The following is a 10,418-nucleotide window of genomic DNA, read 5'->3' on the forward strand; positions in this document are numbered from 1 at the left end:
AGCTCCCATTGAGTACTTTTGTAGACACCTTTATTGAGCTATTTGTGTTTTTGATTTACTTGAGGACAAGCAAAATTTTAAGTTGGCAGTTGTCACTACCCTAGGTACCCCCTCGATGTGACAAGGCATATAGAACCCCGAAGGACTCCATACAAGCCACTTAGCTTTCATAACATAAGAAATAGAACAATTAGCTTTCATAACAAAAGAAATAGAACAATGAGAGTAAAACACATTTCCAAGTCTAAAAAGTTTTTCATAAAAGAAAGCGGAATTCTAGACACTTTGTCCCATCAAATCCATCTATTACAATAGTGAATGAAGTAGGGCCTAGCCCATACAACATGTCCAAAATGGAAAGTACATGAAAGAAACTAGCAACATGAAAATCCATCCTCGAACAATGAAAACTCAACAAGCTCGGGGAAACAATCAAATCCAACCTGTAGCCACAAGAATGATCACCTCGAGTGCCGGACCCTACACTTTGGAAAAATATTGGAAAAATTAGGCATTAGTACAAAAATTCACCAAGTATGGTAGCTATGCATAAAAATCCTTGAAACATGAAAATGGGGACATTTCATTTCAAAGCATGCAATTTGCCAAGTTTAAACATCATATAAGGGATTAGAAGTCATAAATCATAATCATGGACAATATAAGTCAACAACATCTAAAAGACCTTTGAGCTTATATACAAAGCTTCTTGTATAACCACACTTCAGTATTCATGTTCTTATTGTGGGATCTAGCCTTAACCAACATGAGACCATGTGAGCTATAACATGATCACCCAGTGTTACCCACACCAAAAAGGGTTGTCCTACTTGGCTAGGTATAATAAACATCTTAGCTTAGGTGGATCCACTAGCTAGATAACCTATGGGGGCACATAGTTTATGGGATACAGAGATTGCTACTAGAAACCCGTACTCAAATGATGTAGAAGGTCTCCATCTTATGAGACATACATGGGAAGCCCAGACTCAACTGACGTAAAAGACTTCCATTGATTTGAATATCCACTCGGCACTAAGCATAAATTCCATGGAGTACTTATTAAGCCATACATAACTCATGTCTTCTGGAAGGATGTCCCTGACAACCAATTCAAGTTAGTTCATTAGGATTGCTCATCAGATCATGTGTGAGAAAACCTTTCACCGTCCATGTCTACATGTGTATCTTAGATTCAATTAGGTGATAAAGTCTTTCAACCTTATAATCATCATTATGTGAGAAAAACTTTCACATCATGTTCATTAGGAGTTCATGAGAATAACCTTTCAATCAGCTCACAACAACAAAAATATAATCATTGACACTTCAGTCTCAAAGAGTTCTAAAAGCATTTACATAAACTTTATCAAACATGCATAATCGCATACTTTACGTCCTCGAGGTTCACAACTTACTTTCAATCAACACATCTAGAATCTAAGCATTAGACATGAATTTCATTTTAATTCATGTGATTCTTTCACTTCATGCTTTAATTCATAAAATTCACCTTTCATCAACAATGACCCACATTATGAGATCACAATTGAGAAATATGGGAAATTCAAGGGTCTTGGGGATACATAATCAAAACCATAGGAAATCATCAATTCATGATTATAATAAAAAAATTCATGCATTATAACCAAGTTTGAAAGGAACCCATGACTTTGAAATCAAACCCTAACAATTGGAGATTTCTATCTTTTGAAATTGGAGATTTTGAGAGGGCTCCATGGATGAAAGCTATCCATGGATGAAAACAGCCATACCTTAGTCACAGTGCCAAACAAAATTGATTTGTAAAAGCTTTCTTTCTAAACCTAGTTGAATCTCCTTCTTCTTCTTCAAGGATCTAGAGAGAGAATATTTTGAGATGATGAACTTTTGGGAATTGATTTGGGTTTTGGAATATATGACTTAGTTGGGTGAGGTTTTTACTTAAAATGACTTATACAGGTTTACTAGGACTAGGAAAAACGACCTCCCTTTAATATAACTTAAACCAGAAAAGACTCATTTATTCCTCAACTTAAGTGAGGTTGCTAGGCACCACGTGGGGTCCAACTAGCCGTGGTCATAACCATGAGCCGTGGTCCCCTTGGTGAACCTTGTGGCAGTGGCTAGACAAATGTGCTTTTATCCCCTCAAGCCCAAGGCACCATCACGGAGGGCTCCAGGAGAACCAGGAGCCCTGGTGCCTAGCACGAGTTGTGGTCACTCACGTGCGCCTTGAGGCAGTGTCTTACCCACCCTACTACCACCCTCACACACCAAGGCATGACCATGGTCACTCCTACAAGCTGTCTAAGGCTGCATGAGCCGTGAAGTTGCTCGTGTGAACGAGACCAATTTCGGGCAGACTTGGGGGCTTACTGCCTCACCACCATGGGTGGCACCACGGGGTGTGGTGACCACTACTAGTCGTGAAGGCCCTCGTGGGATGGTGGGCAGTGCCTTGGGAAGGTTGGGCAGTCTTGGCCCTTTCCATTGGCTCATGCCCTTTCTCCTTGGCTTTTGCCCCTAATCTTTATCTTGTTGCCCTGACTTTTAGCCCTAGTTAGTCTACTAGACTAAGGGGTGTCACATTATCTCCCCCTTGGGAACATTCATCCTCGAATGACGCTCTAGACATCTTACGGAAGTCAAGACTCAAGACTAGCAGTCCATCATGCATGTAACATCATATGATGCACAAAATAGCAACTCGATACAAAACACATTCAATGCATCTCAAAGGAGTAGGAACTACATCTAACAACCCATCATGCATGAAACATTTAAACATTTCTCATGTCCTAGGAGAAACTACCTTCTCCAAACTCAAAATCATGCTCAACACAATCTCATGGAGCCATTATGCAGTTTGTTGTAAAAAAGCAAACTAAAGCATGATCAACAATTCATCTCATGAAGCATATAGGCAATTCATACTTAATTCTCAACAACATGAGGAAAATCAACAACATAATTTTATTTTCTAGCAAATCATAAGCTTTCATGAGCATGCATAACTTAAGGAGACCATGGAACACATAAAGCACACATGATTCCAAAACATAGATCAACACAAGAGGAATTCATTACCTCAATCTAGAGTAGGAGTAGAAGGAAAATGATGAGGATACTAGGACTTCATATCGGCCTCGGCCTCCCAAGTAGCACCCTCAACCAAATGATTCCTCCACAAAACTTTTACGGAAGCAACTTCCTTATTCCTTAACTTCTTAACTTGGAGGTCCAAAATATCAACCAGGACTTCCTCATAAGAGAGACTTTCATCAACTACCAACCCTTCTAGGGGAATTATGGATGTTGGATCTCCAACACACTTCTAAAGCATATAAACAAGGAAAACTAGATGCACCGATGCCAACTCATTTGTCAAATCTAACTCACGAGCAACCCTTTCAATACACCTCAAATTTTATATGGGCGTACATACCAGGGACAAAGCTTCTCTTTCTTAGCAAAACCTCATCACACCCTTCATAGGTGAGATTTTCAAGTAAACCCAATCATGAACATCAAACTCAAGATCCTTTCTTCTAACATCCGTATATTACTTTTGGAGAGTTTGAGCCATTTTCAACCTCTCTTTAATGCGCCAAACTTTCTCAATAGCTTCATAAACTAGCTCGGGATCTATCAAAGAAATTTCACCCACCTCAAACCAACCTATAGGGGATCTACACCTCCTACCATTAAGAGCCTCAAACTGAGCCATCCCAATACTTGAGTGATAGCTATTATTGTAAGCAAATTAAATCAATGGCAAGTGGTCATCCCAATTACCCTTAAAATCAATCATACAAGCCCTTAACATGTCTTCCAAAGTTTGGATTGTTCGCTCCGCTTTCCCATCGGTTTGGGGATGAAATGTCGTGCTAAGTTTAACCTTGGTACCAAGACCCTTTTTGAATGACTTTCAAAATTGAGAAGGGAATTGGGCACCACGATCGGAAATGATAAGCTAATGCACACCATGTAATTTCACCATCTCTTTCAAATACATCTTGGCGTAGTCCTTCGCCGAATATGAAATCTTGACGGGAAGAAAGTGATTTGATTTTGTCATCTGATCCACTATCACCTATATAGAATCATGTTGTAGTCGGGTGCAAGGAAAACAAACTATAAAGTCCATATTCACATCTTCCCACTTCTAAGTAGGAATAACAATATCTTGGGACAAACCTCCCCGGCCTTTGGTGCTCAATCTTCACTTGTTCACAATTAGGATACTTGGCCACAAATTCTGCAATATCTTTCTTCATGCCATTCCACTAATAGATCTCCCGTAAATTATAGTACATCTTGGTGGCTCCTGGGTGAATAGAATACCGAGAACTATGGGCTTCTTTTAAGATTTGTTCCCTCTAGTGATCAACTTTCAGAACAGATAACTAGCCTTCATCTCTAAGTACACCATCTCCCCCTTGGGATAAAGCCTAAACATACTTCTTATATACCGCCTCTTTTAACTCAACTAATATAGGATAAAGACCTTTTTTAGCCTTCACATCCATCACAAAGGACGATTTGGAACCATTATGGACGATGACACCAACCTTGGTGGTATCCGCTAGTTGAACACCTAATCGGGCAAACCTATGAATATCACGAACCAACTCTTTCTTTTCTTAATCTACATGAGCCACACTACCTATTGAAAATTTAGTAAGAGCATCTGCTACCGCATTAGCTTTACCGGTGTGATAAAGGACACTCAGGTCATAATCCTTCAAGAGTTCTAACCACCTTTTGATGAAGATTCAAGTCCTTTTGACTAAACACATATTGTAGATTTTTGTGATCGGTGAAAACATCAATATGGACCCCATACAAATAATGCCTCCATATGTTTAGGGCAAAAACAACTGCCACTAACTCAAGATCATGGATAGGATTATTCTTCACATAGACTTTAAATTGCCTTGAAGCATAGGCAATAACCTTACGGCCTTACCATTTTGCGTAAGCACACATCCCAACCCAACTCTAGAGGCATCACAATACACCACAAAACCTTATGTACCTTCCGATAAGGTCAACACCGGAACAGAAGTAAGTTTATCCTTCAACTCATGAAAACTTTTCTCATAAGCTTCCGACCATAAAAACATAGCCTTTGTTTTGTTTAAATCGGTCAAAGGAGAAGAAATGGAAGAAAATCTGTCAACGAACCTTCTATAATAACCGGCCAAACCCAAAAAAGCTTCTGATGTCGGAAGGTGATAGAGGTCTAGGCCAACTCTTGACCGCTTCTATCTTCTTAGGATGTACCTCAATTCCCTTGCTTGACACAATATGACCAAGGAAATCTACAGACCTTAACCAAAATTCACACTTGCTGAACTTCAAAAAAAGTTTTTGGTCTTTAAGAACATGCAACACAATCCTCAAATAGTAAACATGTTCATTCTCACTCCTTGAATATATCAAAATATCATCAATGAGAACAATTATGAACATATCAAAGTGTTTTCTAAACACTTCTTCATCAAATCCATAAACGTCGTCGGAGCATCAGTCAACCCAAATGACATTACCACAAACTCATAATGACCATACCGGGTTCTAAAGGCCGTCTTTGCAATATCAACCCCTCTTACCATCAAATGTTGATAACCCGAAAGAAGTCCTTTGAAGTTGGTCAAACAAGTCATCAATCCTTGGAAGAGAATACTTTTTCATGATGGTCACTTAATTCAATTGAAAGTAATCAATGCAAAGTCAAAGAGACCCATATTTCTTTCTAACAAACAACACGGGAGCACCCCATAGAGAGATACTCAGTCGGATGAAGCCCCTATCCAACAAATCCTGAAATTGCTCTTTCAACTCTTTTAACTCCCCCGGAGCAATTCTATAAGGAGGGATAGAGATAGGTGCGTATTCGGAAGAAGGTCGATACCAAAATATATTTCCCGCTCGGGAGAAATACTCGGTAAATAATTGGGGAAAACATCCAGGAATTCATTAACGACGGGGACCGACCCAAAAGAAGGGGTTTTGGAATTCACATCCCTCACCCTAACAACATGGTAAAAGCAACCTTTTGAGCATAAAATTTCTCCCCCTCCACTGTAGGAAAGGCTCATTCGGGAATTGGAATCTAACCACTAATTTAACGTTTCAAGCACAGTTCTTCCAATTCTAAGTGTCAACGATTGTAAATCAGTATAAAACCCAACAAATGAGTTGGGGTCGAATCTAACAAGGAGCGGTACATGTTAAAATTCGATTAGGAAGTGCAAACGGGGTCTAATCAGCCATAGGAATAGAAATTATCAAAAAAGACACGAAAGAGATTAAAGGGGTGACACGAATGTCAGATGCGGGGTTTTGGTTTGTAATTATCAACTACACAACAGTCACAAACAATTCTAAATAACAATAAGGAGAGAGATTCTCAGGATGTGAACGATTATAGGTAAATTTTTATATATGGGTAATTGAAACTACTAGTAAACATCTAAATAACAGTAAGTAGTCTAGACTATAAGAGAGATAACTTTCTCTCGAACATCTATTCCGAATTAGGTGATTTCTTCCGAACCTCAGCAAGCATGACAATGAAGAACAACCCACGCATTAATTCATCCACTCTATCGAGCTACATGGGTAGGATTGAGTTTAAGATTCACTCTCTTGAGCTAAACCTAGCTCAACCCAATGCCCACAAATTATTAATCAATAATCTTAGTTCTAAAACCTCTCTTGAGCAAGCCAAGAACACAAAAGTAAAATTGCATTTGCAACTGCAATTCATAAATTAAACCTCAATTAATGATTAAACTCACTTCAATTCATCATTTAAACTAGTAATTAACAATACCCATAAACTAATTCAACCCATAATCAAACAATCACACCCCAAGAATTGGGGTATTAGCCAAACATCATAAAAAAGGTAAAAACAATTACCGAAGCGATTATCCATCAATTGGGTAAGAGTGATTTAGTCTTCACAATGCTTCCATTTGTACAATATTTGAAACCCACTTCAAAAACTCAAAATTGATTCTCTCAAATTCTTCAAAACTATGAGAAACTACAGAGAAAAATGTTCAGAACTAATTAAGTCTAAGTTAGCATCTTGAAACTTCAGAACTCCTAAATAATATGTTCAAAATCTAATTTATAGTCGCCAAAAATAAGTGACGAAAGGCCTTTTGACGAAGTAAGTCGGGCTCACCCAACCACTCGGCGAGCCGCCCATTAATCTCTTCTATCGCCTTTTCGCCTTTCCACTCAGCATCCTCACGTTCTGTAACTTTGGGCGATCTCTCTTTGCATCACGAACATGCTCAACGATTCATCGACTGCTCCTTTTCTTCGCAGAATTGGTTTCTTCCTTTAGGGCTTGGCACACTGGAACTTTAGGCTGTGAGAGTAGCAACTCGACGACACGCCAAGTGCTCTTGGCGATCCTCAGGCTCTCCCTTCTTCATTTTTTCACATTGTTTTGTTCCTTTTTGCCTGTTAGTTTCCTTGCTTTGTTCCTCAATCCATACACCTAAAAAATCAAGGATTTAGCATTAGTTATGGAACATTTTAAGCATTTGAGGACACTAAATCTATATAAATAAATCCCTAAATGAGTCTAAATTCATGACTCATCAACACCCCCTACTTAAACTTTTGCTTCTCCTCAAGTAAAACTTAAGCTCAGCAGTTCAAAAAGGATGTCACAGGTGTTGCATAAGAATCAACATGAATGCACCAAACAAGGCTCAACTTACTTATGCAATGATCAATTGTACACTCAAAGACTCAAATTGTGACTCACCATTCTCAAAGATGCTCAAGGTCACAATACTTGCTTCAAATGCAAGTTGAAGCTAAAAAAATGTACTCAAATTCCCTCACAACAAAGATGATTCCGTATTCACACAAGGTTCTTCACCAATTTATAGTTTTGAAATTATATGCGATCTCACACTCACATAGATGAATACATGCATGACTTCACCCATAGGTTTACCCTTATTTTCCAATCAATCCTCGCTTCAGCTCAATCAAGATTACAAAGGTCTTTTCAAGGCTTGTAACGGGGCTGAGTGTAAAGGTATGGTCATTTAGGCTTAGTGGCTACTACCCTCTTGAAGTGTGGCTTGAATATCACTTGCCTCCTTTACTTTAACATTTCAAACCTGCTCAAAATCCACCCCATTATTTGACTTCTTATGACTTACTGAACACCCCATTTCTTTTGCAATTTTCATCACCTTATTTCACAACTTTTTCATTCTTTTTCTTTGATTTTTTTCTCTTTTCCTTTTTTACATGGAGGGGTTCTATCTTTTTGAAAACCATTCTCAAAGGGGGATTTCTCACACTTTTTAATTTTCCTTGTCTTTTCACCACACCCCATCTTAGGATTTTGGCCTAAGTTGGCTATTCAAACAAACCATACTTTAGAAGAGTTATGGTTGAATGGATAAAGAGGGGTAACAATTGTTCAATTTTCTTCCCAGAAAAGGATAAGGCTCAAAGGGGTTCAAGCAAGGTTCACACATCTCACAAGGTTGGCCACAAAAGAAGTAAATTGTCAAGTTGTTTTACTCTTCAAAATTGTTGCCTAAGATCATTTCAAGTGCTTGCAACACCTAGTCAACCAGACAAACGTGGCAAATTCTAGGTGTCATCACACAATGTTCACAGTAAGCTCATCACACAAGGCATTGGCACAAATATCAAACAAGAGCCCACACTTTCTATACAGTGTGCAATGTTCATCACAAAAGACTCATTCGATAACTTGCTAGTCACAACGAGAAGCTAAAAGTTCACACATTGTCTATGCAACTTCATTGGCCTCATCGTAGACATGCATTTATTTCGTTCAATTAACAACACTATTTAAATCATCAGCGATACTCAAATTTTCACAAGAACAGCCACAATCACAAACAATAGAGGTTGCACAAATTTTTTAAGAATAGGTCAAAACCATTTCCATTCAAAGCAAGGAGCCACAAGATTAATATCATAACACACTTATGGATCACAAAACCCAATATTCACCAATATTGACAAACAAAATAAAACACCAGAGGTGGGTATGGAAATACCTCACCCCACTGACAAAAGAAAAATAGTTGTCCTCAAATGCAACTAAAACAAAGATAATAAAAAACAACATAGAGAGAGATAAAAAAAATTATCATGTCTACTCAGCCGCTTCGTCTGTCAGGGAATCAGTGCCCGGTGTCACAATATTGGATTGGGCATCACTGCCTGGTGCAACATCAACACTGGATCCACTAGAGACAGCCATAGAAGTATCCCTCAACAAAGTCAGAACGACTGAATGTACCATCGCCTCCTTGACTTCAGTCAGGCCCTCATAGGTGTACTCCTCCTGAACACCAAGCTACTCCTCATCAGGCTCAACCTCGGACTCTGCAGCGACATCATCAGCTCTAACCTCATCTCCGGTGGTAACCAGAGGCACATAAGAATAAGCAGAAATATCTGTGTCCAGGTCGTGAGAAATCTCTACGGTCCAAAACATTCGACATGTCAGTGTACTTTAGCTGGTCCACGTCTTTTCTCAACTCTACAATTGTGGCCTTTATGGCCGTCACCTTATGAAGGCATCAATAGCATCTCTAAGAGGTGTCAAAGCAATGGTGAGAACTCTCTTAACCATCCTAGGAACTGTAGCCTCTAGCATAAAGGCACGTACATCAACAAATTGGGCTAGGTTCCCTATCCTTAGAAGCATGGCTTGGGTGAGTGAAGGTCGGGAAACAGTACTAGTAGAAGACCTAGGAGGCAGGGCAACAGAAGAACTCAGTCATAGAAGGGGTGGAGCTAAAAATAGTTGAAGGCCCAGAGGCCGGAGTAGACAATACTGCCTCTGTAGGTAGTGTCTCAATATAAATAGCCAGGGATGTATCCACCGGGGCTACCCTCTTCTTCTCAGCTATATACTAAAAATACTCGCCCTCAATACGTCGGATGTCAGTAGAGGAGGTGGTAATCACTTCCACATCCTTCTTCTCATCACGTGTCACTGGGGCTCATCGGCACAACCCAGTGATTAACACCAAAAAAAGGGAGAGATGTATGCTGCTGCCGAGCTCTCATGGCCATCTCTTGCCTGATAATAGCACCTAGATTGATGCGCTTCTTTGTAATGATGGATCCAAGACAGGCCACCTTTGTTTGGCGGAGGATAGACTCATTCTGGGATGAAATAATTGAGCTACTAATGAAGCAGAACCAATACCTTGCTGCCACATTGAGGTCTTTCTTCTCAATTTGCACTCTGACCTCAATCCACCTAGGAGTACCGTCAGATAAAAGAATGTCCAACCATCCTTTCATATCCTCCAAAGATGTTCTCTTGATCATGTTCTGATAGTCATCTGAAATGTTGTTAGTTCATTCCAATACAACAT

Source organism: Solanum verrucosum, unplaced genomic scaffold, assembly GCF_900185275.1.
Source record: "Solanum verrucosum unplaced genomic scaffold, falcon-dt-bn FXZP01000035.1, whole genome shotgun sequence".
NCBI classification, from domain to species: Eukaryota; Viridiplantae; Streptophyta; class Magnoliopsida; order Solanales; family Solanaceae; genus Solanum; species Solanum verrucosum.